We start from the raw sequence: 25,942 nt of genomic DNA on the forward strand, positions 1-25,942 counted from the left end.
CACTTTTACCTAGGCACTTTTAACAAATGGGAAAAGCCGGAACTAGCAACTCCATGCAGCTGTGATGACCTTGCAGTGCAAGATACCATGCACTTTGTCATGTTTTGTCGGTTTTATGCAGAGCCAAGGAAAAAATATTTGGTACCACTCTTGAAGGCGAGTGGCTTTACACAAGTAAGGCCGGCTCTGCTTTTCCTACAATCTCTATCCAACATATATTCTACCTTCTGCATGGCCAATTTCTTGGTAGCGGCTGCAAGGATAAAAAAGAATCTAAATTAGTCCCATTTTTCTCTTATTGCCTGTATGTTTAGACTCACTGCAATGAAAAAGGTTTTTTTAGTGTTAATTGTTAATACATATGAAATGTTTTAAATTTGTGTATGAAATGTTTTTAAAAGCTTTGCATGACTTGTAAATGAGTCGAATAAAGATATTTTGACTGACTGACTGAAACAGTATCACTGATGGATTCGGTACCACTGGACAACATGAAACCACAATGTTGTTAATCTTTTGAAGGTCCTGAACTATTCTGAACTTCCCACTAGGTTTCTGCAAACCCATAATCGGGGAGTTACATGGACTACCCACGATTTCTTTCAGTATTCCGTGTTGAATCATTGAATCAATCACAGGTTTTATTCCTGCAATCGTTTCCTGGGACAGTTTATACCGAGGCGTTCTTGGATATTCAGCGTTTGGTTTTATCATGATCTTCACTGGTTCCACCCCTTTGATCAGTCCTATCTCTTCCCCAGTAAAATCCCATACTTCAGCTGAGACAGCATCTCTTAAGTCACAAGGAAGGTCTTCCACAGTCAGAGTAGGATACAGTTCTATACATGTTCTCTCATTGGCAATCTTAAAGGTAGCATCATCATCTGCGGTCTGTACCTCCACACCCTGAGGTGTCCCTCCCTAACTGACACACAGGACTAGAATCACATACCACAAACTGATGTTCATTTGTGTAATTCCCTATTTTCACTGACACTGGTTCTGTCAAAGGACTAGTCATTCTTCTATTCGCGACTCCAACCACCTGAATTGTTTCCCCCGACATTGGTAGGTCAGGAACCACTGCTGATCTCAGAGTTGATCGAGTAGCTCCGGTATCCACCAAGAATGTCATCGGGCACCCTGCTACCTCTGCCTCAACAAATGGCCCTCTCTGATCCACTTCTAGAACTGCCCCGAGGGTACAGTCCTCTTCTCTGTTCACACGTTGACCGGTCATTGGGTCAATGTAGTAACGTTTTTCTTCTTCAATAAAAAGAGGCATTTGTTTATAGACTTTCCCCCTGTCGCGATCTTTGGTGGCTGTGGAAACTGAGCTCGTGGAGCCGAAGTCCCCCCTTTGACCACCTTGCTTCCTGGGACTGTCGCCCTTTGAACTGGAACCTCCGGAACTTCCTGTTCTAATTCTAGTTCTCCACTTTCAGGGTTAGAGGGACACTCGCGTCTCCAATGTCCCACCTGGTGACACTGGTGACACTGTCGTTTTCTTTAAAGTGGCAAAATCTATTCTAGGTCTCTGACTTTCTTCACTATCCTTGTTCTGACCATTCGACTTCCGTCCCATTGTCCCCATTCCCGGTTTCTGCTGTCCACCCTTTCCGGCTGACTGCATCTGCACCACCATCAGCTTCTCCTTCATTTTCTTTGTCTTAGAATCCATCTCATCGCTACAGTATCTGGCATACCTTAACATTTCATCTAGTGGTTTGTTTTGCCAACAAATTAAATGTTGCTGAATCAAACAAATATCAGGTCTCAACCCCAAAACAAACTTTGACACAAACTGTCCTATATCTTTGGGATCCATTACATCGAGTCCACTGTATTGTTTGAATGTTTTCAACAACCTTTCATAGAACTCATGAACTGTCTCCTTTGGTTCTTGTCTTGTTCGGTCTATTTTTACCCAATCTATGTCCTGGGGTGGTACCTTATCTTTCAGCCAAGCTATTACCCTTTCATACTTTTGCATGACAATTTCAGACGGTCCATTTGTCTGAGCATCCCTTACTGGTTCAGTAGTTGGCCATTCAACACTAGTCTTGCACGATGTCCACAAGTCAGATGGGACCACAATGTCAAACAAAGTGTTCAATTCAATCCACAATACTTTCGAGATCTTTACAAACCTTTCTACCTGCTTATACCACTCTACTGGATTGTCCCTTAACTTCAGAAATGAGTTGGTAAATGCAGCTAAATCTCCTCTACTCCAGGGTACATGTACATAATTCCCATTCGATATTTCTCGCAAAGGGAATGCCTCCATCTGCATCAACCTTCCCTCAGGAGACGTCCCATTCGCACACCGCCTAACAGTTCCCCTTTTGGACCATCTCTCCTCCCATTTGTCCAGATCCCTCCACGCTCTTATTCCTGCTATTAGTTCCCTTATGTGTGTTTTCAATCCAGTTGTCCTTTTTTCCTCTAAATCCTGATCTGAGTATTGTAACCTATAGTTACTCTGTAGGGTCTTTGATCTGGACAAATCTACCATGTACCTGTCTGCCAGTTCAGACAGTTTCTCATGAGTCGCTCTTGCCTTTCGAGTAACATCTTTCGCTATGAACAGCAACTCATCTTGTTCATACAAGTCGATCCTTTCTAAAGCCAACGTACCATCTATGATCTCATCCAAATCAGATTTTAAACTGGTGACATCAAGTCTTTTTGCCTTTATTGTAGCTTTCAGTATACCATCTCTAGGGGGTCCATTTCCATCTCTCCCATCCCAGCTCCTAGTTCTACGTCTAGGTATAGGCGAGTTAAGGGGAGTCCTCCCATGCTCCCACCTCTCTAGGTCCCATGCCATTCCGTCCTCCCGGGGGGGATGATGAAACACTCCATTCTCTCTCCTAGTCCCACATTCCCCATCCTGCCTGATTTCCCTGGGTGCATGGTAAGACATTCCGTTATTCCCCATTTCTCCACAATTGGTCTGTGACCTCTGATCACCCGATGTATGGCAAGATCTTTCATTGTTCCCCCTATTCCAGTGTTGCACATTCTCCCCTGGTGCATGATGAGTGCACCTAAACCTACCTCTGTATGCTAGTACCATTTGGTCTCCACCCTTTTCAAAGAGCCGAGACATCTCTTCACACTCCATGCTTCTACCATCTCGCTCCTGCTGGTCCCTCCCATCATTAGGACGTGTTACTCCTCTGTTCTCCTGACTCTGACCCTCACGTCCCTGACTGCTTTCGCTAGCCCCGCAGTGAGATACTGTCCCGTTGCCTCGATTTCCCCACTCAGCTTCTGCTCTTGACCTATTGCTCTGTGTTTCTGCGGACCCATCCCATTCTCTCAAGTCAACTCTTAACTCTTTAAAGGATTTCGGACGTGGTCCCCTTAGGTCCATCGGTCCTCTTTGACCCCCCTGATCTGCGGCGGGACTCACTGCTGACTCAAATGGTGTGTTCCACTTCACTGACTCTGGCAATTGCTTCCAGGCATTTGTCGTGTTATTTCTTCTTTCCATCTCAACTCTTTCTCTCTCTAACCGTATCTGTTCTTCCTCTCTCCCATTCTCTGGGTTGTAAATCGATACTATGGGTCCTATGGTAACGGGTACTTGGAGAGCATCTGGTAATCCAAAAGTTTCAGCTCTCTCTGCGGTTGGCGTTTTCTGTACCACAAACCTTCCGACTACACTCTGTGCCGTACTATGTTGAGGTGTCTCCCCACCTTTGATAGGTGTCCATTCCGATGTAGGAAGTGGTACATACCCCTCTATGGCAGCCCCATCTTCCCTTGCGAGTGCTCTGCTATCAATTTCCCCAACTCTCGGAGGCGGTCTATTTATCAGTAATCTATTTATCAGGTTGTCTTCCGAGTCGCTCTCCTCATCTTCTTCCATGAAGTTCTTTCCTCCTGCCACCTCTCTCACTGTGTACAACTTATCCACCTCAATAGCCTGTACTCTCTACCTCTTGGCGTCCTCATTCCATTTGGAATCTCGCACTGCTCTTACCGATCGCGTCAACCTTTGACGCCTATTCAGATTCCTGTCGTGCGCCGCCCTAATCCATGCATTAAGGGCCTCAAACTGGGTTGGTCTAGGCGGGGGTTTCAATGCGGACATGGTTGCTTTTAGCCGATGTAACACCTCTAACTTAAACGTCCCATACTTTGGGAACGGCATCTCCTCATTCCCTTCCGTAAGCTTATTCCAATCTCCAATCCATAATATCGTATGCAACCCAACATTCGCTGCCATATAATGAGCCGGTGTACCCTCCGGCGGTGCCTCTTGCCCGTAAAAAGACTCTCTCCTTTTTCTTTTAAAAATATCCTTCAAACATTTAAAACACTTCATTTTCAGTCTACTAGTTTCTGTTTTCTCCGGTTTGTTTACTTCCTGATGACAATCCACCAATCTCAGCACTGTTTTCGCTAACTGGCCTATCAGAGCGCGACTTCTCACTGACGTCACACCAGCCGCCCAATCTCAGCGCGGCTCTTGCCGACGTCACTCCAACCGCCCTATCACGTCGCGGCTCCTCTCTAACCGCCCTATCTCAGCGCGGCTCTTGCCAACGTCACTCGTCCCCCTTCGCAGCAGTTCCCCTCCTTTCTCAACTCGTCTCCGCGTGCATGCATGCGTCCCATTCATACTCTGAAAAATGATTACTTCCGACCAAGCGATAACTTTCATCGACTGCACGTCCACAGCCTAACTGTAGTTGTCACCTTAACCGACGAAATGTCTTTCCGTTTACGTCCAGACAATCGCCTTCTCTGATAGGTTACTTACACACGGCAACTTTCGACCTGCGTCCGTTGCCCACACACACACACACACGTTCCCCCTATCTCGGTTCCACGGACGATAAATGGTACCTCATGTCCCCCGTACTATGGTTGACAACTACTCTGAGTGTTCGATACACCCGGACCACTTAAGCTCTACCTCGAACTTAAGATTTTTACCAGGTTGCGCGCGCTCACAACCTTCTCTCAATCTCACTACAGGCATTCAACTCCGCAAGACATTACAATACAAATACAACACAAAACACCGCAATCTGTTCACGCATGACCCTTGTTATACTCACTCTCCTCCGATACTGCTGCTTTTCTCGCACCGTCCATCAGCACCCTCTTCGGCACGCGATTCTTCCGCTGCTCATCTCTCGATGTCTAGCTCTAGGGGCCTTGGGGTAAGCTAACCTAGTCTAGATTACCCTCCTCAAGAAGATAACCATCCTACACTGCTACCAACTGTTAACGCGGGGTTTCTGGTCTCTAGTTACCTTACCAGATCCCTAATCATGTCGACTGAATCGTTGGTACCTGTCATTGAGTAAAAGACAATCTACTACTAGGTTGGTCAATTAAGAACTTAAACCACTCTAAAGAACCACTTACCACTGGAAAAGGTTTAAAAGTTTAATTCAAAGCCAAAAGTATCTGAAGATACAAACATCTCAGAATAAGATTCAAAAGGTATACAGGTATTAGTACAAAAAGGTACTCTCTGAATAGTCTCAATCGACAAAAGGAAATTATCAAAAATACTTCAAAGACCATGAGGGTTGCAAGAATCGCTGTGAGTTGCAACTTGAGAGTCATTTACAGAAAAGAAAAAATACAAGTTAGTCTGTCCCTACACTAGACTAAGTGACATCCCTACTTAACAAGATCTTTACCCAAAAAGGTGTCAGCAGTGGTGACTTCCATAGAAGATCACACACTTCTCTTAGTCTCTGAATCAAGTTGGTTTCTTTCAGTTCTCTATCTGCCTACCCATCCGCTCTCTAAGGCTTCTCAGATCATCTGCCCTAACTCCACCCCGGGTGCTATCCCTAATACAAAATCACATTTCCAATAGGAACGCCCCTGGGGACGCCTCTCACGTGGTGCAGTTTTGAGCGGCAAACTCCGTACTGGTGCTCTTCGGGAATCTTCATTAAAGTTGACCTTGCTTCCCAGGCTTCTTCTTCAGCGAGACAGTACCCCCTAAAATTCCTGAAGACTCCTCCAGGCCTGCGCCTGGCTCTCTTGAACAAAGGAACCGTTCATCATAGTACTGATTAGGGCTCCTCGCACCTGCGACAGACACATGTACTGTGGGCCTCAAATTCCAACCTCCACCATATCTCGGACCATAAAACATGTATAAGGATTCTCAGTTAGTGACTAGCACAACTTTCCCCTAACGAGCACATTTTAGATCAAAGGGAATGACTTGGTCTTTTCAGGCCTAGTTGATTTACATAAAGCGGGTCTCTGCCTTCTAAAACATTTCCTTTCTTTGGTTTAAACAGTTTTTTAACTAACACGTATTACTATAGTATAATGCAACATCTATATAAAACATATATTTCAATTCTATGATTAAATACTCCTAGAAAACAATGTTAACCACGTCTCACATCAGTTCAGCAGCACTTTATCTTTATTGTGAATTGCCCTGCGGCCTACACATTCTCATTGGTTTGCTAGGTTTCATTTCCTTTACACACAATCACTTAACATGAGAAACGTGAGGTTTCACATCATTCTAACATTTCTACATTAGTTTTCATACTGCTATAAGTACCTCTATGCTAGCTAAACTCACTTATATAAGTTCACTCTGTGAATATAACACTTGTGTGCAATACAATTTTAAACTAACACTACGTGCTTGTAAATATGGTGTACTTATACATTTTTCAGATTTGTGCTCTCTCAACATTAGCACTCACCCGTAATCATTTATTATAGTTGAGTTCTGACATCAAAATGACTGCTGCCATAACTAGCAGCCAAGAAGGCAGGCAGGTTAGGTCATGGAGCATAATTAAAGTTGCTGTTTAAGTAATGAAAACGAAACGTTGACCGAGCTATACAGTGACAAGAGGAAAGGAGATGTTTATGGCAACATGTTTATTTTTTGCATCCCTTGGGAAATTATAGAAAAGTTAGAATCTTTATGCATGTTTCTACACATTGGGAGCAATGCACCTTTAAAAATAAATAAATTTGACTTGTTTTCAACTGATTCCAATATTGTTTTGAATCACATTCAGTTTTTTCGATGCTTTTAATTTTGCACTAGAGAATCTGTTGTATTATTTTTTTCATTTTTGTAAACTTGCTCTCGCTCATATGAAAGAGCTACGCATCAAGGATTTAGGTCGTTTGTAGGAAAGCTGATGGTGTGACCATGTGCAATAAGGAATAAAGTACCCCCTTCTGTACATAAGGATATTGCAAGTCACTTCAGAGTTCCATAACCTAAAGGAATTTCTCTAACTTGCAACATGCTTTTACTCTATGGCAGGGTGTACTTTATCCCATATAGAGTGCTGACAAATAGCACTGCAAACCAGCTTAAGAATAATCCATCAGTATGATGCGATCAGTATACTGCAGTTGCCCCAATGGACAAGCAGAGAGAGACATAAGAGTTCTGACCCAAGTTGACACTACCCATGTGTTGGAAAATACAATAATAATGTTCAACAAGGAATCTGGGATATCCAAGTTGCATAGTTTGGAGCATAAAACAAGCTTGTCAATTCATCAAATGGAATGCTATAGCCAATGAAAAACCCAAAAGCATGCACTGTCGTACATAAGTTGCATGATAAACCATTAAATGCCTTCCCATGATTTTGTTACGAATTTCATAGTGTTGCCAAAAGTCAGTCAGATGGAGGGAAATCGTATTTTTTGCCATTGTCCACAATTCTAGGTCTCACAATAGAAGTGTATTAAAGATTTCTGGATTGTAATGAAGTAGAGCAATCCTGATAATCTGCAGGTAGCCCAGTGTATCTCATTTTAGGTCGAGCCAATCATACAGCACAGCTGTCTAGTTGACAAAAACCTATTGTCAGCTTACTGAAAATGTGCAGGGGTTTAAAGCTAGCCCTTTGCTTACCATTTGGTCAGCTTTAGTGTCACTCTAATTTTCTCGCTTGTAATTGATGTCTTGACCTCTCCATCCTGTGTGTCTCCATCCACTGGAGCATATCCTTTTTACTGGTTTCCTTTCCCGGACCGTTTTTAGGGACCTTCTAGTTCCTTTTTGCTTAAGCACTTCAAGAGTGTATGTGTTTTCCACCGGTCTCCCACTAAACCTGGTTTCTCCCTTGTGTGACTCCTCACCCTCTGCTATGTTTTTCTCTCCTTCGCTTTCCCCCAGACCCCATGTTTTTCTCTTCCTCTGCTTCTCCCCCACACTCTGTTCTCTTCCTTAGCTTCTCCCACTGCCCCTCAAGTTGTTCTCCGTTGAATGCTCCCATATTGTTCCCCCCTCTCGCTCCATGGTGCTCACTGTCATTTGCTTCTCCCCTGTGCTCGGTTATTCTCTCCCCTGTGCGCTTCATCCCTCACACCCCCATGTTGTTCTCTCCCTCATGTGCTTCCTCCATGCCACCGTGCCCCGGGTTCTTTCGCCATTCCCTATGTGCTACCTTGTCTTCTTCACCCTGCCTGGGGAGTATCCGGCTAACATTATCTTGGTCAGGAATTTGTTTGTTTCCTATTAGGAAGGCCTTCCTTATTTTGTTTGCCTCTTTTTGTGGAATAACCGCTCTTACCCTTTTTCAAAGTATCCACTCCAATGGATGCTCAAATGTTCTTATATTCATGCAAACTCTGTCAACTTAAAATGATCAAGCCCTTATCAGCATGATCACTCAACTCTATGCAGTATCCTAAACTCACTAACGAAAGAAGCTTTATACGGAGATAAATGAACAACATGGCCACCTTCCTCGGCGGTAAATAATGTGTAAAGTTAAAAGGAACTTCTTGTTTTGATTTCCCATTAGAGTTTTAAGTTTAAAGCTTTAAAAGAGGTAAGCAACTGCATTGCTAAATTGATTTTCTGTCCTGGGACAGAACAAGAATGGAAGCCCCAAAGTTGGTCTGTTAAAATGGCTAAATCAATTTTCTCAATGCTCCTCAGATATAAGCAGACAGACGGATATTATTAGAATCAAATACAACTAGCAAGACGTATTCTGAAGTTAAAAACACAGCTCTACAAACACTAAAAACTCATGTGAGTATAGTCTCATTTATGCAGATTTCATGCCTTTTCCAAAGGCATCAAACAAGAACTGGTTTGCTATCTCACATGCGTGTAGTAAACATTACAGAATTGCCCGTACATTATTACACCTGATGCCAGAAAAGCAGTTTGGGATCCATCTTGGAACCAATGAAACAGGGAGAAGCGTCTCAAGCTAAGGTATTTTTACATGTAAATCATCATGAATATTTAGCTCAATCTTTTCTTTGAAAAGCTCATTTAAAGAAACCGTGTAATTCACTCTAATGCACGATGCTCCAACAGGAAGGTAAAGTAGTCACTTACCAAACCTCTGATTGGACAGTATAATATTTTTCACAAAAGATCTTTGCTATTAATACTATGATGAACATACCTCATTCTAGAGGCACACAAATAGGGTCCTCCGCCCCCCAAATGGCACAGATGATCGAAATTCCAGACACATCCAAAGACTATATTGGCTCTTGGCCAGAGATCTTTCCTCTTACTAACCAAATTCAGAACCTATTAAAATATACCTGCGCTCATCCTCAAGAATAGTTATTCTCCAGCTGGAAATAATCTAATGGAGCATAAGCAGTAATGGGCTTTGAAAGGCTATGCGCTTACTCCTGGGCTGGTATGTTGGCGCCCTTACCACATACCTTCAGTGACAATACGGAAGTGAAACAAAGACCAGCCCTAGATCTAGGGTCTTGATTTGCAGACTGCACAAGTTAAGCATCCTTTCCCCAGCACAAACGTTGATAATTTGTGCAACTAAACTATCTTCCACTCAATCGATTCTACCTGCTACACCAAAGTCACAACAACCACAAACTATGCCTTTCAGACAAACCTATTCTGTGTGCACAGTTTTGGGAAGATGCCTTATACCAAGCTTCATACCTCCCTTAATATATAGTGCACTGATATGGATGGATGGATGTGGTATTTAAATAGCATAACTCTAGGGTTCTTGAGGGTTGAGGTGAATTCTTACTTTGCCGTTATGCAGTATTCTTTAAAGACCTGTGCATTCCGTTCTTTTGTAAATTGCAGCAGGATTGGGGCAGTCCTGACAAAAACAAGGATTACAATTTGGATCTTCTGTGCATAAATGAAGGCTTGTTGGCTTGTTTTTTTTCTTTTTGTACCTCTTTGAAACCAGTCTGTGTTCTGACTAATGCACCGAGAGCCACAGGGAATATCTAAACCTTTTTCAAATTAGTCTTTAGCCTGCATAATATCTTGGGGATGCTGACAGCACCACCTCCCACCTTCAATAGAAAGACACTTTGATCCCATTTCATCACCTGCATGACTCATTAGCTACTCCTTGGACTTCTGTTACAAAGAAGACAGAGGCTTAGGGTCTGTTCTCTAGAGTGGGTTCATCTCATGGGATAATTTGACATTTCTGTTAGCAGGAAAATACAGCATTACTTGCATGCAAAGTATTAAAGCACACCAAGTTAAAGAAACCCCAGCTGCCAAGTATTCTAGTGTACTGGATGTGAAGTGTGTGTAACGTCTTCTAGAAAGGGCTAGACAATGAGAGGTTCTTCTGCTTTTATTTTCTGAACAGCATCTCTGGTAGAGAACCTTAATGTGAGTACCAGAATTTTATTTTCGTTTGGGTTTGCTAAAAAACGAGCTATCTTCAGATTATTATTTTTTATCTTGCAGGGCTATAATCCTACGATTGCTGTAGTTAGACCCTTACAATTATGCCAGACCACTCATGGAGACATTAGGATATGAAGTAATTCTCACTGTCTGATATCTTCTCCAAAACCACACATTCCTGTAAGCACTTGAACATAAACTAGATGGGTTTGGCGAGTTATACACACAGTAGGAATAAAGGATACTATGTTGTTCATATAGAAAATGGAACTCAGTTTCAAAACAAGTCAGCAAAGTTGGTTCTTTCACAGTATCTTGAAAACCAGGCACACCTCATTCGTCTGCGCTGCCAAACACATACACTACCTTTAATCTTTGTCATTCAAGTGAAGGCTGTTCTGGCGAAAGCTGTGGTAATGAGGAAACCACAAGTTTCATTTCTTAGCCTCTTTGATAACTTGACCTTCCACTGCGCTCAGTCCCCGAGCAAGACAACCAAAAAGAGTCCTATTTTTCTTTCTATTTATTTATTCTTTAAGTGCCAAGAAAAGTGCTGCTTAAGGTGAACAGTCCATAAAATTAAAAAATGTAAACCCTCGTGGACTGTTATGGAAATTCGAAGTCTTTAAATACACAAATCCTGTAATCCTTCTGGGCCTTACACAATGTTCTTTTAAAGTTCATACAATGATCTATAGCAGTCTATAAACAGAAAATTATCCCAGAAAGTGCTTCGATCCGTTTTGTTCAAAAAAGTATTCCATCCTGTTTTTAGTATATCAAAAATTGCTGACTGCTCATGATTCCATAATAAAAAAAACATTCATTTTAAAATTAGTTATGCATCACTAATAATACAACTACTATGAAAATACAAATTGCTGCCAGGAAACCAAGATGTTCCTAGGTAATGAGAAGGAAAACACTAAGTTGTCTAAAAAGAAAGAATAATTAATTCTCTATGTACATTACTCCCCCAATAACTTTGCCTGCTTGTTTCATGTGCAATGAAGGTGCAAAAGGAATTTACCTTTTAAAGAACTACAGAGGAGATTTGAGGGTCAAAAAATGGTGTCTGGACCATCATCAGTTTAAAGAAGAGGAGGAGAGCGCAGACTACAATATAAGACAAGAAACACTTAAACACAGTGCTTATGACCAACTGGGTTATCGAAGGATGGTAATTTAATTATTTGTTTGTTGAGCTATATATAGCACTAACTTGACCACAGAGTGCTTCACAATATTTGCATAGCAGTAAATTATGTGGTTTACAAATTGAGGTACAAACCGAGGCAAAAATGCCACATATTAGCATTACCTTCTCAATCGGCATTATATGATCATACTTGGAAAGGTGCATATAGTTCATTAGTGGGCACATAAATTGAAATATTTTTAAACAGTTTTTTCACTACATTTGATAGTGCCGTTTGCCTCCCCGTAGTAGTTACAGTATTTTGTATTTATCTTGATATTTTGGTTTAATGCCAAAGAATTAGATACATTAATCCATGCTTTTTGGCTTCAGGTCTTCAATAAAATAAAATAACAGTTTTACTTTATGCTAGCTTGTGGAATCTGCAGTGCCCATTTATTCTCCATACTTTGATTCAGGAGTCCATTTGCTTCTCTCTCATGGTGCAGAGCATACGAATTCTCAGCAGAGATTGCTTCATCATTTTCTCACACCTTTTTCTTTCACTCTTTACTCTTCTGGACCATCGTCCACCAGCTGAATCAAACCAGGAGAGCTATTGGAGCAGTGGTCTACAGTCAAGTTTGCTCTACTCCTCGACCTATGTTCATGGGTCACAAAACACACAGATATTCATGCCTGTATACCATGAGCTATGTAGCCTTGGGCCATGGAATCCTCTGGGCTGGGAGAAAGCAAAAATGTGGTGATTTTGTTTAGTGAGAAGAAGACCCGTTCTTGAATGTAAATCCAGGTTTCTTCTTCGTGCAACAAGCCACAGGCGCTAAAAAACACTTTTATCCTGTATAGCGATCTCTCCTTCAACGATGTGCATTGTTACAGGAAATCCGAGCTGCCTGGTACCAGCTCTCGCACCTCTAGAAGACCCTAGGACCGCAGTCCAAGCTGGGGGTCCTCCATCATCTGAAGGGTAGCTGCACTGGACTCAATGGCATCCAAGAATCTACTCTAGTCCCACTAACGTGCACCATGCATGCCACAGCCAAGGTGATTCAGGATTTGAGAAATTCAGGCAGATCACACCGTCCCTGGATAACATCAACTAACTCCCACCTAGCGTTTGCCGTATCGTCATTCAATGCAGCCTTACATGTAAGGCAGTAAAAGAGCATTGCATCCTCCAACAAGGCCAACAATCTTAACACCTACAGTGGCCCGTGGCACACCAACGAGCAATATCACCAGGGTAATGATAAATTAAAAGAAAATGTAAGATTCAGCAAACAAGGTTTTTGTATCTGTGCACCTAATATGTGAAATAGCATCAGACCATCCCTACGGATTCCAACATTCTTCTACAGTTGAGAAAGGTGCTAAAGATGCATCTCTTCAAACAGCATTTCATCAAGCACTGATCAGGAAGCCTCCCTTTTCCTGGGCTTCTTGGCCCAAGATTTCCTCGTGTGGTTCTGAAAAATCTGGGTTCATATTATAGTTCTGGACTCGAGAATAAAAACTTCGTCGAAATAGGACGAATTTGGTATCAAAAGACCGAGAATGACGAGTATGTCAAGTACATGTATTTTCGGCATATTCGAGTGACGATTTCACCTCGAAATCGTCATTTACCTTCTAAACCCTTAGCTGCATGTTGCCCTCTACATAGGCCTTAATCCAGTTGAATTTGATTCCACAAGGACACATACTCCTTAATCGACTTCTCTCTGACCTCAGTACAAGTTAGAACCATTGCCCCAGGCCGAGCTCGTTAGGTCAGTTCCCTCCCAGTGGCCGAGCAAGATAGCATCTAGGCTCAACCAGCCATAAAACCATTTCAACGCGCACACCTGCCATATCTCGCTCACATCTTTCTCCACTCCTTTCCTTCACTTGCTTTATGATGGGGAGGTGACCGTTTTTATTAGGGGTCCAGCGATATCTGATGAAATGTTGGGCCTTGCCGGATGATTTGTTATGAGCAGCACGACGTGAAATATGTACATGTCATCATGACTCTGCTTTTCTTTTGTAAACAGTAACCATAAATGAAATACCACGAATCCAAGGAATGTATTGCTCAAGGCTGAATATTAGGTATAAGAAGAGAAGCCTGACTTTGTGAAAGTGTGCAGTCTCCTGAATATACTTGTATCGTACTTCTAGGACCCTGTCACCTTGGTTGCAGCCAATAAACGAATCTTTGACTTCACCTGGAAGACTCTGAAGTTTCTGTAGGTCTGACTCAGGAGAACCCGAGGTCTCTGGTGTGTTGATCCCCTGGCACCGCTGGGTTACCGGTTCTGTAGGTTCGGTACCGGTTCTTAAAAACCCAGTACCTCATTTGGCGCCCAGCGTTTGGGGCGATTCCAGTGGTACCAATCAGCCTGAAGATCGTGAGGAGCTTCGTGTGAAAATTCCGGAGGAGGGCCCACCACCTCATCGACCCCTGCATGTCGACGTGGTCCGAAGGTCTTTACTGCGAGGTTCCCCGCTTCTCGACGGCTACAAGGACTGCTGCCCTGGCTATCGCCCTGATGTTGGACCCTTGAAATTTTCGGTAGAGCGAAACGCTGAGACGAGTCTTCTGGTGAAGCCATCGATATTTTTCAGTTAAGTATAAGTGGAGCGTCTCCTAGTCCTTAGTTGGACTTACTTTGTGGTATCTTGGAGATACATAAAGGTTTTTATTGGTACTTGCAAGCACCATAACCGAAGGACTCGTGTTTTCACGAGCAATATCGTAATCGATAAATCCTTTGAAGTTTTGGAACTAGACTAGAGAAAAAGGATGCCTAGTCTTAGACTCGGGAATTGGTTTTGTCTTGGTAGTAATAATAGGGACTCCCGATTGGAGGACTCGTGTCCGGTTCCTCCAGTTGGAACTCCGACTTACGAGCTGTACGTTAAACATGGGGTAGGCCCCATCGTTTACAACGAGGTATGGATTAAATACACTAGGAAAGATGGTGTTTTAAAATGGCCCCAATATGGTAGCTTTGATTCTGAAACATTAGACAACCTTGAAGTTAAACTCTTCAAAAAGAAAGCCCGGCCGGCGATGTTTGACTCTTTCCGCATATGGCGCAAAGAAGCCAAACAAAAAGAAATTAAATTAGCTAAGAAAAATAAGAGAGAAGGGGGACTTTCAGTAATGCAAGCTGCCGTGCAGTTTAAAGATAATGAGGAAGAGCAGATAAATGAGCAATTGCACAGGCAACGTAAAATGGCAATAGATAAGTGCTATCCAGTTTTGCCGTCTCTCCAGCAAGGGACAGTAAAAGAGCGTGAAAAAGACCAATTAATGTCGCAATTATTAACTTCGCCACCCCCCTATGCGCAGAATGCCACAGCACCCCCGCAACCTTTAGTTGCACAAGCTGCGCCTCTGGCTCTTCCACAGCACTCACCAGCTATTCTTCAGCTGGCTCCTACTTCTTCGGTGCAGCCTCCTCCAGGCCCACCGACCACTTCTGCTTCATCTATGTCTTCTACGATTTTGCCTACTGTACTTTCTACATCTCCTAATGCCCCTTCTATGATTTTGCCTAGTACCACATCTATTCCTCATACCTCTTCTGCCATCTCTACCACAGCCTTATCTCACCCCGTTTTCTCATCTGTTTGTCCTTCAGTTTCACCTTCCCTTCGGCAGAAAATGGCCAGCACTGTTACTAATCTTCTTTTACCCCTTTTCGGGTCGCCTGCTACGACCCCTAACATAGGAAGAAGACAGTTGCGAAGTCAACTGCCCGATTATCCAGAGAGAGATTCCCTGAATGGTTTAGCTCGGAAATGGGTCATGGACACTGCAAAATATGATTTACAGTCTGTCATGGAAGTTTTCCATCAATGGGAAACAGCGACACAGAGATATGTGTTCGAACAGATGTGTGTTTTTCTTGGCGAGGATTTAGAAGACAATGATAAAGAATGTATCCCACAAGAAATGTGTCGTGTACAATTTAAGTTTGGAGAGGGAATGATTGTAGGTCCCGATGTAGAAAAAGCAGTTGAAATGCTATTATCATATCGAAGTAAGGGAAGTAGTTCTGGGTCACCATCGGAATCTAGTGCATCTAGTAGGAAAAAGGCACGACAATACCCTATGAGAGAAGTTCCCCCACAGTGGAGAGAGGGTGACGCGACAGCTGTCCCACCTGTCCTGCCCCACTTTCACCGCGTATGGGTACATGTTCCATGGAAGCGAGCTGAAGTTTTAGCACTCAAACAAACACTAACAGATCCGCGTAAAAATCCTGCAGGGTACTATAAAGAATTGTCGCAAACTGCTGGATCATGTATAATGAATTTGGCCGATATCGATATGTTATTCGGGAACGTTGTTCCACAGCCTTTATGGGGAAAAATTCGTCATGTAGATCATGACCAGGAATTAGGTGACATGTGGGCTAATATTACTGCTGCAGATGCCCGCCAAGTTGGTGGTGCCAAGCCTGAGCCCCTGATAGCCGAACTACCTGGTAGGATAGTAGATTACATGAAAACGATAATGCCTGCAATACGCGTAAATTGGGATAAGTTATCTGCATGCAAGCAAAAGAAAGAAGAAACTGTTTCAGATTTCTTCACCAGATTTGAAGAAACATTCATTGACCACAGCGGTCAAGATATGACCACAGAAGGTGGCCAGAGATTGTTTGTCGATAAATTTGTCCACAATCTGCTTCCAGACTTGTGTAGGAAATTAAAAGATTCAGAAAGTTCTTGGGCAGTCTCATCTTCAGCCCAGATATTAGCTACCGCACAGTACTACGAGAATAGAGACAAGGATGAGAAAGATAAAGTAGAGAAGAAAACTAGAGAACTGAAAACGAAGGTTTTGCTACAGCAAGCCTATCCTCCACGTGGTGGTGGTAATAAAAATAATAATGGTCCGAATCACTACCAGAACACTTTTCAGCAGCCTCAGAGGAACTTACAGAGATTCGATTACAATCAAAACCGCGTAGGTCCCAACCAGTGTTTATACTGCAAACAAGAGGGTCATTACAAATATGACTGTCCTGCCCTGCCGCAACGTACAAATGAATTTTCTGGCGTAAGAGGTCGTGGTAGTCAGCAAGCGCCTAGAGGTAGAGGGCGTGGAAACACCCCTCAGGACACACGTCCCCTTCCACCACAAAACTCTATGAACAGGTTTGACCAGCAAAATAACGTATCTGACAGGACAGCTCAATACTACGTTGATGAGTATTACACAGAAAATGAGCAGTGGGAGAATAATGATTGCTAGGACAGCCTTAGACAAGGAGAGGGAGTTGTTTCAGTTCCAGTAGATCAGAGTGGACCTTACGTTGAGGTGATTACATCGGGTGTGTCAGAACCTTTTCTGTTGGATACTGGTGCTACAAAGAGTTCTATTATGCACTCCAAACTTCCTGGCGCACCTTTGTCTGGCGAAATGAACGTTTCCGTAGGTTTTTCTGGCGCCCCGGTTAGAAATCCAATTTCTGACCCTTTATCTCTTTCTGTTGGTCCTTGTGAATTCGAAGCACCCCTTATTTTGACAACAGGTTGTGGTGAAAATTTGCTAGGATTAGATTTGCTAAAAAGATTGTATGCGACTTTGTACTGTTCTCCCTCAGGAGTACAACTGACTTTAGGTAAGAAAGTGGTTTCTCCAATGTATTTGTCGAGAAATACGCTTCCAGCAGAATTGGCACTCCTTCCAGATATTCTTTGGGCAACTGGTCCGAATGATGTAGGTCTTTTAGAAATTCCACCATATGTTGTAACATTGAAATCGAATGTCAAAATGCCACGAATTCCCCAATACAGAATATCCAATGAGGGCGAAAAAGCTTTGCTAGCGATTGTTTATGAGTTGATTGAGAAAGACGTGATTGAAGAAACACGAGGAAATGTTTGCAATAGTCCTGTTCTGCCTGTTTTAAAACGAACTGACCCTTCTCAGCCACCTGTGTATAGATTCGTGATTGATCTTAGGGAAGTAAATAAGATAGTGGTGCCACAATTCCCAGTTGTCCCCGACATTACAACATTATTGACTATGATTCCAGCCTCTGCATCCTGGTTTTCGGTGATTGACCTGAAGAATGCTTTCTTCAGTATCCCGATTGCTGAGGAAAGCAGGGATATCTTTTCCTTTAGTTTAGGTGGTCGCAGTTTCCGCTTTAAACGCGCTCCTCAAGGCTACTGTGAAAGCCCCTCAATATACAGTCAAGCTCTGAAAAGTCAGCTCGACACAATGATTTTGCCCAAAGGTTCCACTCTCGTACAGTACGTGGACGATTTGCTCATAGCTGCGGATACTGAGAAAATATGTAAAATGGCCACGTTGGCACTACTGCGTCATCTATGTGATCTACATCACAAGGTGTCACTTTCCAAGCTCCAATATTGCCGACAAGAGGTGACCTACTTAGGTCATCTCTTATCGAAGGAGGGAAGGAAACTGACCCCAGAAAGAATTCAGGCAATAGCGAAATTGCATGTGCCAAGAACGCAGAGAGAAGTACGCGCTTTCTTGGGCATTACATCGTACTGTAGACAGTGGATTCCAAATTTTTCGTTATTAGCCAAACCCTTATTGGCACTAACGTGTACAAATACACCCAATCTCATTCCTTGGTCTGATGAGTGTCAGAAAAGTTTTCTCGAATTACGCACAGCATTATGTTCGGCCCCTGTGTTAGGTAACCCCAACTACAGTAAGCCTTTCACATTATATGTCCGCGAGAAGGAGGGTTGTGCATTGTCCGTGCTGACTCAGTTATACGGAGATAGACAGCGGCCATGCGCCTATTTTTCGTCAACTTTGGATCCGGTGGCACGAGCATTGCCAAGTTGTTTAAGGGCCACAGCAGCAGCAGCTGTTTCTATTCGACAGTCTGCAGGTCTAGTAATGAATAATACACTAATCGTGATGGTCCCATATGCAGTAGACACATTGTTAAATAGGACCAAGACACAGCATTTAACTAGTGCTCGACTGTCCAGTTATGAATTGACGCTACTAGCGAGCCATGTGCACATCAAAAGATGCAGTACCTTGAACATAGCCACATTGTTACCAGTTACTGAGGAATCGGATGCTTCAGAACAGCACGATTGTTTCCTCAAAACAGAGGAAGAGACAAAAGGGAGAGTTGATCTATTCGACACTCCTCTTGCTGAATGTGATGGTACATTATGGGTGGATGGTTCCTGCTTTAAACTCCCAAATGGTAACGTGACTACAGCGTATGCTGTCACAACTTTGCACACAATCGTTGAAACCGCGCGAATACCACATGGTTCAGCTCAAGCCGCTGAACTCGTGGCCTTAACGAGAGCATGTGTGTTATCCAAAGGAATGAGAGTGACTGTCTATACTGACAGTCAGTATGCTTTTGGAGTGGCTCACAGTTTTGGACGATTGTGGAGAGAACGTGGGTTCCTGACTTCGCATGGAGCTAAGATTCAGCATGGTCAGTTGGTGAATGAGCTTCTTGAATCACTGACGTTGCCCCTGAAAGTAGCGATCGTGAAGTGTAGTGCACACAAGATAGTGATTGATGATGTTGGTCGTGGAAATGCATTCGCTGATGAAACTGCTAAGGAAACGGCAAAGAATATGATGAGCCGAATGTATGTCGCGAGCCCAGAAAGATGGACTGGTGATGTTGGAATATGTGAAGACACGATAGAAAGTGTAAAGTCCATCCAAGCTGAGGCCACGAAGAAAGAGTTAAGCATGTGGAGAGAAAGTGCAGGGAGAATGGATGCAAATGGTTGTTGGATTGAATCGACAGAGCAACAGAGATGGTTGTTACCCGATGCATATGTACCTGCAGTGGTTACAATGGCTCATGGGATGGCCCATATCAGCGCGAAAGGGATTTGCGAGTCGTTGGCCCCAGTGTGGAAGAATTCAGGGATTCCCAAGTGTGCAGAGAATGTTGTCAAGAATTGCATGGTATGTCTGAAGCACAATCCTGGTAGGGGGACCCCAACTCCAGCTGGTCATTTTGCACCTCCTACGTATCCGTTCGAGGTTTTGCAGCTAGATTTCATACACATGGAGAGGTGCAACAACTTAAAATATGTGCTCGTGGTTGTTTGTGCCTTCTCAAGGTGGGTAGAAGCCTATCCCCTAAGGGACAATACTGCCTTGTCCACAGCGAAAGCCCTTGTGAAAGAGTTCTTCCCCAGGTTCGGAATGCCTAGAATGGTCTGGTCGGACAACGGAAGTGAATTTGTGGGTTGTGTGATGAAGAGTGTGTGAAGGGCTAGGCATTAGGCAGAAGTTCCACGCTGCAAATCACCCCCAATCAGCTGGATTAGTGGAATGTTACAATGGCACGCTTAAGCTTAAATTGGCCAAAATCCAAGCGAGCACAGGTCTTAAATGGCCTGACGCTCTACCCTTAGCACTCCTATCCACCAGAATGACTGTGCATTCGCGAATGAAACTCAGCCCCTATGAGATAATCTTTGGTCGGCCAGCCAACATATGGGGAGTGCCTAGGCCCACGAAGTTTAGCGAGCTGCAACACCCCATTTTGCTTGACTATTTGTATGAATTGACGGCTAAATTGCGTGTTTTATATCAACAGGTTCACAACACCTTGCCTCCGGTCTCTGAGACACCGGGTCACTCCATTGACCCCGGCTCCTGGGTGCTGGTCAGGAATTTCCAGAGGACAAGAAACGACCAGCCCAGATGGACCGGGCCACACCTCGTCCTCCTGTCCACAAGGTCGACTGTTAAAGTGGAGGGGAAGGCCAATTGGGTCCACGGGATCCATTGTAAGAAGATACCTTTCCCTCTGCCACATGACCAATGGGTCCGAACAGGAGGCACTGACTCAAAGCGCACAACTGATGAACGCGTAAAAGAAGCTAAACGTGATTGTAAAAGTGGGAACATTTTTCAAGAAACTACGCCGCCATCAGAACAATTGAACTCTGTGGAACCTGAGCTACTATTTCCGGATCAGACAGTACCCGGGAAAAGACGCTACAATTTACGACCGAGAAAAACAGACCAAAGAAAAAGTGATTTATTTTATGATCCGAGAGAAAAACCTGTGGACTAATAAAAATTAAGTTTTTTTTCCAAAATCCTATTTTTGAAAGTGCAGATTCTCCCATCTAGGTAACTTGCTTATTTTTGTTTTTCTTGAACCGCCATCCGGGTTCCGCTGCTAGGGTCGCGGTTGATTAAAGACTTTTGGGTGCAGCTGACGACAATAGGTCGCTGGTTCCAGTTGGTCCAAGGGAGTCACCCTAGACTGACGGAAGCATCCTTTAGCAGAAACAACCTACCGCCGCGGGCAGCACCTTAGAGAGGATGGAGTTTCCTGATGTGGAGAGAACTGCCAAACAAATGAACTTTAAGCAGAGACTTTTGAAAACAATGAAAAAGAAAATTTTTATAATAATGTGTATTTTTATGCTACTTAGCGTAATGGTCTTTTTGATAAGCTATGTTTTATTCTCATTTCATGTGACATTCACGCCCACCACATCACCCATACCTACCCCTACTGTCTCCTCTCATTCTTTCCACTCTTTGCCTGACCACGAATCAAATAGGAGATTAGAGTTCATTAATAACTCCTTCGTTCAGCTATTACACCAACACCAACTTGTGATGAACACAACCGACTGTTGGGTGTGTGGTCTCATGCCCCACACCACGGATAGAGGTATCCCATATTTGGTCCTGCCATTTAGTCACAATGGGTCAGTATGGGCATATAGGACAATGTTCATATATGCACGAGAAATCCAACCCCTACGTTCGGTAAAAGACAACCTCAAGACTAGCGCCCTAGTCAAGGGTATAGTTGACATGATCAAGGAAGTAACTTCTTACGAAGATACCCCGGATGATGAGATACTTGCATATGTAGGTTGGAATGTGACCGGATATGGCACTACATTAAGTGAAAAACAGCAAGCCAAGAGATCGTCCCCTATCTGGATCGTACCCCATCAAGGTCACCTGTGTCTGCAAGGTATTGGTAAGAATCCCAGAGCTCAGCTAGGGAAGAGTGTCTGTACAGAAACGTATGTTTTTGGATCTCAGACTTCCCCTGCCTTTTTAGCCGCAAAGGGTACTTATTTTATCTGCCATGATAGAGCCTATACATGGTTGCCCCCTGACTTCTCGGGCTCATGTTTTGTTTCATTCCTGTTACCTCCCACCTACACAGCAGCGGCGGATTACCATCGGACAAGGGTAGTTAGAGGTGTTTTGAGTAAAGAAGACACTGCAGGTCAAGAATTTGGTGACTTTGCAATGGGTGTTCTGCCGTTCTGGGGAGCCATGGTTAACAGCAGAAACATAAGGCAATTGACAAGGGTAGTTGAATCCACCGTGATTGAAACTGCAGGTGCCCTTAGTAACCTGACTGCTGAGCTCCAGTCGGATCGACTGATGACCCTTCAGAACCGGGTCGCTTTGGATGTAATACTTGCGGACCGGGGTGGAGTATGCAAATTGATCCAGTCCAGTTGTTGCATTTTCATTCCAGATAATGCTCCAACAGTGTACAAGGCCATCTCCAAACTACATAAGATTTCCGAATCTATATATGTGGATAAAGGAGATTGGTCATTAATGGGATGGTTCTGGGGACTGATATCTGCCTGGGGATGGAAAATTCTGATGGTCATTGGGATGGTCTTAGCCATTCTTTTCCTGTTCTGTCTATGCATACAGTGTGCTCCTGCAATATGTGGCCTCTGTGCTACATCATGTGTAAGGAAGCCTGTGTCAAGACACAAGCTCAGCACTAGAATGATGTTGCAGCAACATCTCAATGACTTTAGGAATATAGATCTGGACTCAGATTAACATGAGGATAGATTAATTGCCTATGTAAGGGCAAAAGGAGGGTCTGTGGTTCTGAAAAATCTGGGTTCATATTATAGTTCTGGACTCGAGAATAAAAACTTCGTCGAAATAGGACGAATTTGGTATCAAAAGACCGAGAATGACGAGTACGTCAAGTACATGTATTTTCGGCATATTCGAGTGACGATTTCACCTCGAAATCGTCATTTACCTTCTAAACCCTTAGCTGCATGTTGCCCTCTACATAGGCCTTAATCCAGTTGAATTTGATTCCACAAGGACACATACTCCTTAATCGACTTCTCTCTGACCTCAGTACAAGTTAGAACCATTGCCCCAGGCCGAGCTCGTTAGGTCAGTTCCCTCCCAGTGGCCGAGCAAGATAGCATCTAGGCTCAACCAGCCATAAAACCATTTCAGCGCGCACACCTGCCATATCTCGCTCACATCTTTCTCCACTCCTTTCCTTCACTTGCTTTATGATGGGGAGGTGACCGTTTTTATTAGGGGTCCAGCGATATCTGATGAAATGTTGGGCCTTGCCGGATGATTTGTTATGAGCAGCACGACGTGAAATATGTACATGTCATCATGACTCTGCTTTTCTTTTGTAAACAGTAACCATAAATGAAATACCACGAATCCAAGGAATGTATTGCTCAAGGCTGAATATTAGGTATAAGAAGAGAAGCCTGACTTTGTGAAAGTGTGCAGTCTCCTGAATATACTTGTATCGTACTTCTAGGACCCTGTCACCTTGGTTGCAGCCAATAAACGAATCTTTGACTTCACCTGGAAGACTCTGAGGTTTCTGTAGGTCTGACTCAGGAGAACCCGAGGTCTCTGGTGTGTTGATCCCCTGGCACCGCTGGGTTACCGGTTCTGTAGGTTCGGTACCGGTTCTTAAAAACCCAGTACCTCACTCGCCATGCCCCCCACCCCTGTCCACTCTTGTGGAGCATATTGAATTGCACTCTCCTCCCATTGCCTGTACAAGGCTCCACTGCTTCCTCGATATGGCACACACTGAACCACCTTGCCAGTTGAAACAGACGATCTGAATACACACAATCCTAATTTAGCAAGCATTTTGTTCTCCAAGTTCACTAGTGTTTTTGTAGGCTGAGTTTTTAAACTTTATTACAGGAAATGTATTGATCTTATGAAAAAAGGGGTCTTATCTTAATTCTCTCAGCATCTACACAGCTTTCTACGTACCAAATACTGTCTGGCAGCAAGAGCAATAAATAATAAAGACCTAGGATAATAACTTCACTATCATCCTTCGTGATTAAAAGATGCTGTGATCTGAAGAAATATTCAAAGCAAGATGCACATTAAAGATGTTGAGCCTTTTGCTCGACTGTGTGAATGCCCATGTGAACACGGGCTCATTTTTTCAGAAGCATCGTGGACTCCTACAAGAAGAAAAAAACACACCTCTCTCTCTTTCCCAGTCTCCAAACGATCCAGCCAACCAAAGGGCAGCTGCTATATTTGGCCTCGTCCTTCCCTGTGATAAGACACTATATGCAGGCAACCTCAAGACACCAGTGTCAATGACAGCGAGAGACATTTTCAGCTAACCTAGATAACTGGTGCAGGCAGAATCAATCACAATGACATGCACGAGCAGGAGGCTTCAGCAATGCACCAGAGCACAAGTCAGCCCCCCCCCATGCAGCAGCGGCTCCTCCGCTATGCCATAGGAGCGTCAACAGAAGGGGAGTGGTGGGCAGCACTGCTATCAGTATCAGTACGCATGAGTGTCTGATTTTAGGACGGCCAAACCGTCATGCGCATTGACATCTCCCCAACCCGAGCTGCATTGCTGGCTGTAAAAAAACAGCAGGCGTATACTCCCAGTCCCCTTTAGAGTGGAAAACAAGGCCTCTCAGGCCAATCCCAGCGTTACTCTCATGCTGGACCGATGAGAGAGGTGCTGGGTTTGGCCGTGGGGAGTCTGCGATCCTCCGAGCCTCCGCTCGTACACAGCAGCAAGGAAAAGACTGCTAGAGTGGCGATCGGCGAGGAGAAGGCAAGATATTTTCTTTTTTATTTTGTTGTCCGCCCCCCCACCCCATTACCCCCAATAATGCCACACTTCTGCTTTACCGCGAGGCCAGCCGCTACTGCCCACGTACATGGGTTACATACTCCTGGGCTGCTTATTTACACTGCCTGATGGATTCTAGATATTGAGAAACCAATGAGCCCCCGGGCACTCGGGGTACCGCTGCCCCAATCTGCCTCCACTGACTAGCATACACTACGCAATGCTTTCCTTAATATGTGCATAGCACCAGGTATTCTTGGTTATTCAACTCGTGCTAATGGGACAGCACACTTGAGTATGCACGCAAAGCTTGACTCGAGCACCATTTAAAACTGTTCAAAACCTTTTGAATGTGAAAAGGAAGGAGTGCGGTCTACCTATCTTTCATTTATGACATAGCACTCTTGTGCCATTGGTATGGTATTTGTGGAGAATTTCTGCGCCTTTGCATTTTATAAACACCACATATTTGCAAAACTATACAAACCTCAATAAACAAATGTTAAACTGATGCTCACACCAAGGTGTGCACAAAGGACAAAATCAGGTGGAAAAACACATTACATGGATGATTGCAACGGGTCACAGTGCTTAATTTGACCAGTAGATTCCATGGCTCGGCACTGGCATTTAATCGCAACACCAGTGCTTAATACAGTCTGCCTCATGGTGGCACTGTCCATCAACAGTGGTTTATTAATTCAATATAAATTGAAAATAACTAATAATTGCCAACCATGCTATTCTTATAGCGTTTAGTATAATCTAATAGTCTGAATTGTCACACTTATACGAGTGTGATGGTAAGTAGGTCTGTTGCTGTCATTTGCAGCGCTGGCAGGGGCAATGGGTGGAGCAAGTTGCATTGGCCTCCTGGCAAGGGCCCTGGCACTTATCTATTTGCAAATTAATCTCTGCTCCACCCACCCAGCTACAATTAGTCTTGTTCCTCACTTTTTTTTCTCCGCTCCCTCAGCACAAGCGCCAAGAAACCTTCAGGTGTTAGTCGCGCTATATAAAATCTTTTAACATAACATAACAACACATCACGAGTTCACTGTAAACACACATATTTAACCGTTTTACCACCACCTATTACCTTAAAGGTAAAAAGATGAGCAAAACTGCCATAAATAGGCAGAACACACATTAGGACTATTTTTCCACAGTAACTTCGAAGTCGATCGCCAAAATCTTGGCTGGAACTAAATGCACCAGGTTGATTTGGAGCCTAATTCAGTGTAATATTTCTAATGA

At 43.7% G+C, this 25,942-nt stretch overlaps 1 protein-coding gene across 17 annotated transcripts in view; it reads right to left on the minus strand.

Moving 5' to 3' along the window:
• The window catches only part of CAMK2D (calcium/calmodulin dependent protein kinase II delta), an 805,387-nt gene that overhangs the window by 391,392 nt on the left and 388,053 nt on the right, over nucleotides 1-25,942 (minus strand). The gene's annotated exons all lie outside the window — the stretch shown is intronic.

Source organism: Lissotriton helveticus, chromosome 2_1 (assembly GCF_964261635.1).
Source record: "Lissotriton helveticus chromosome 2_1, aLisHel1.1, whole genome shotgun sequence".
Classification (NCBI taxonomy): domain Eukaryota; kingdom Metazoa; phylum Chordata; class Amphibia; order Caudata; family Salamandridae; genus Lissotriton; species Lissotriton helveticus.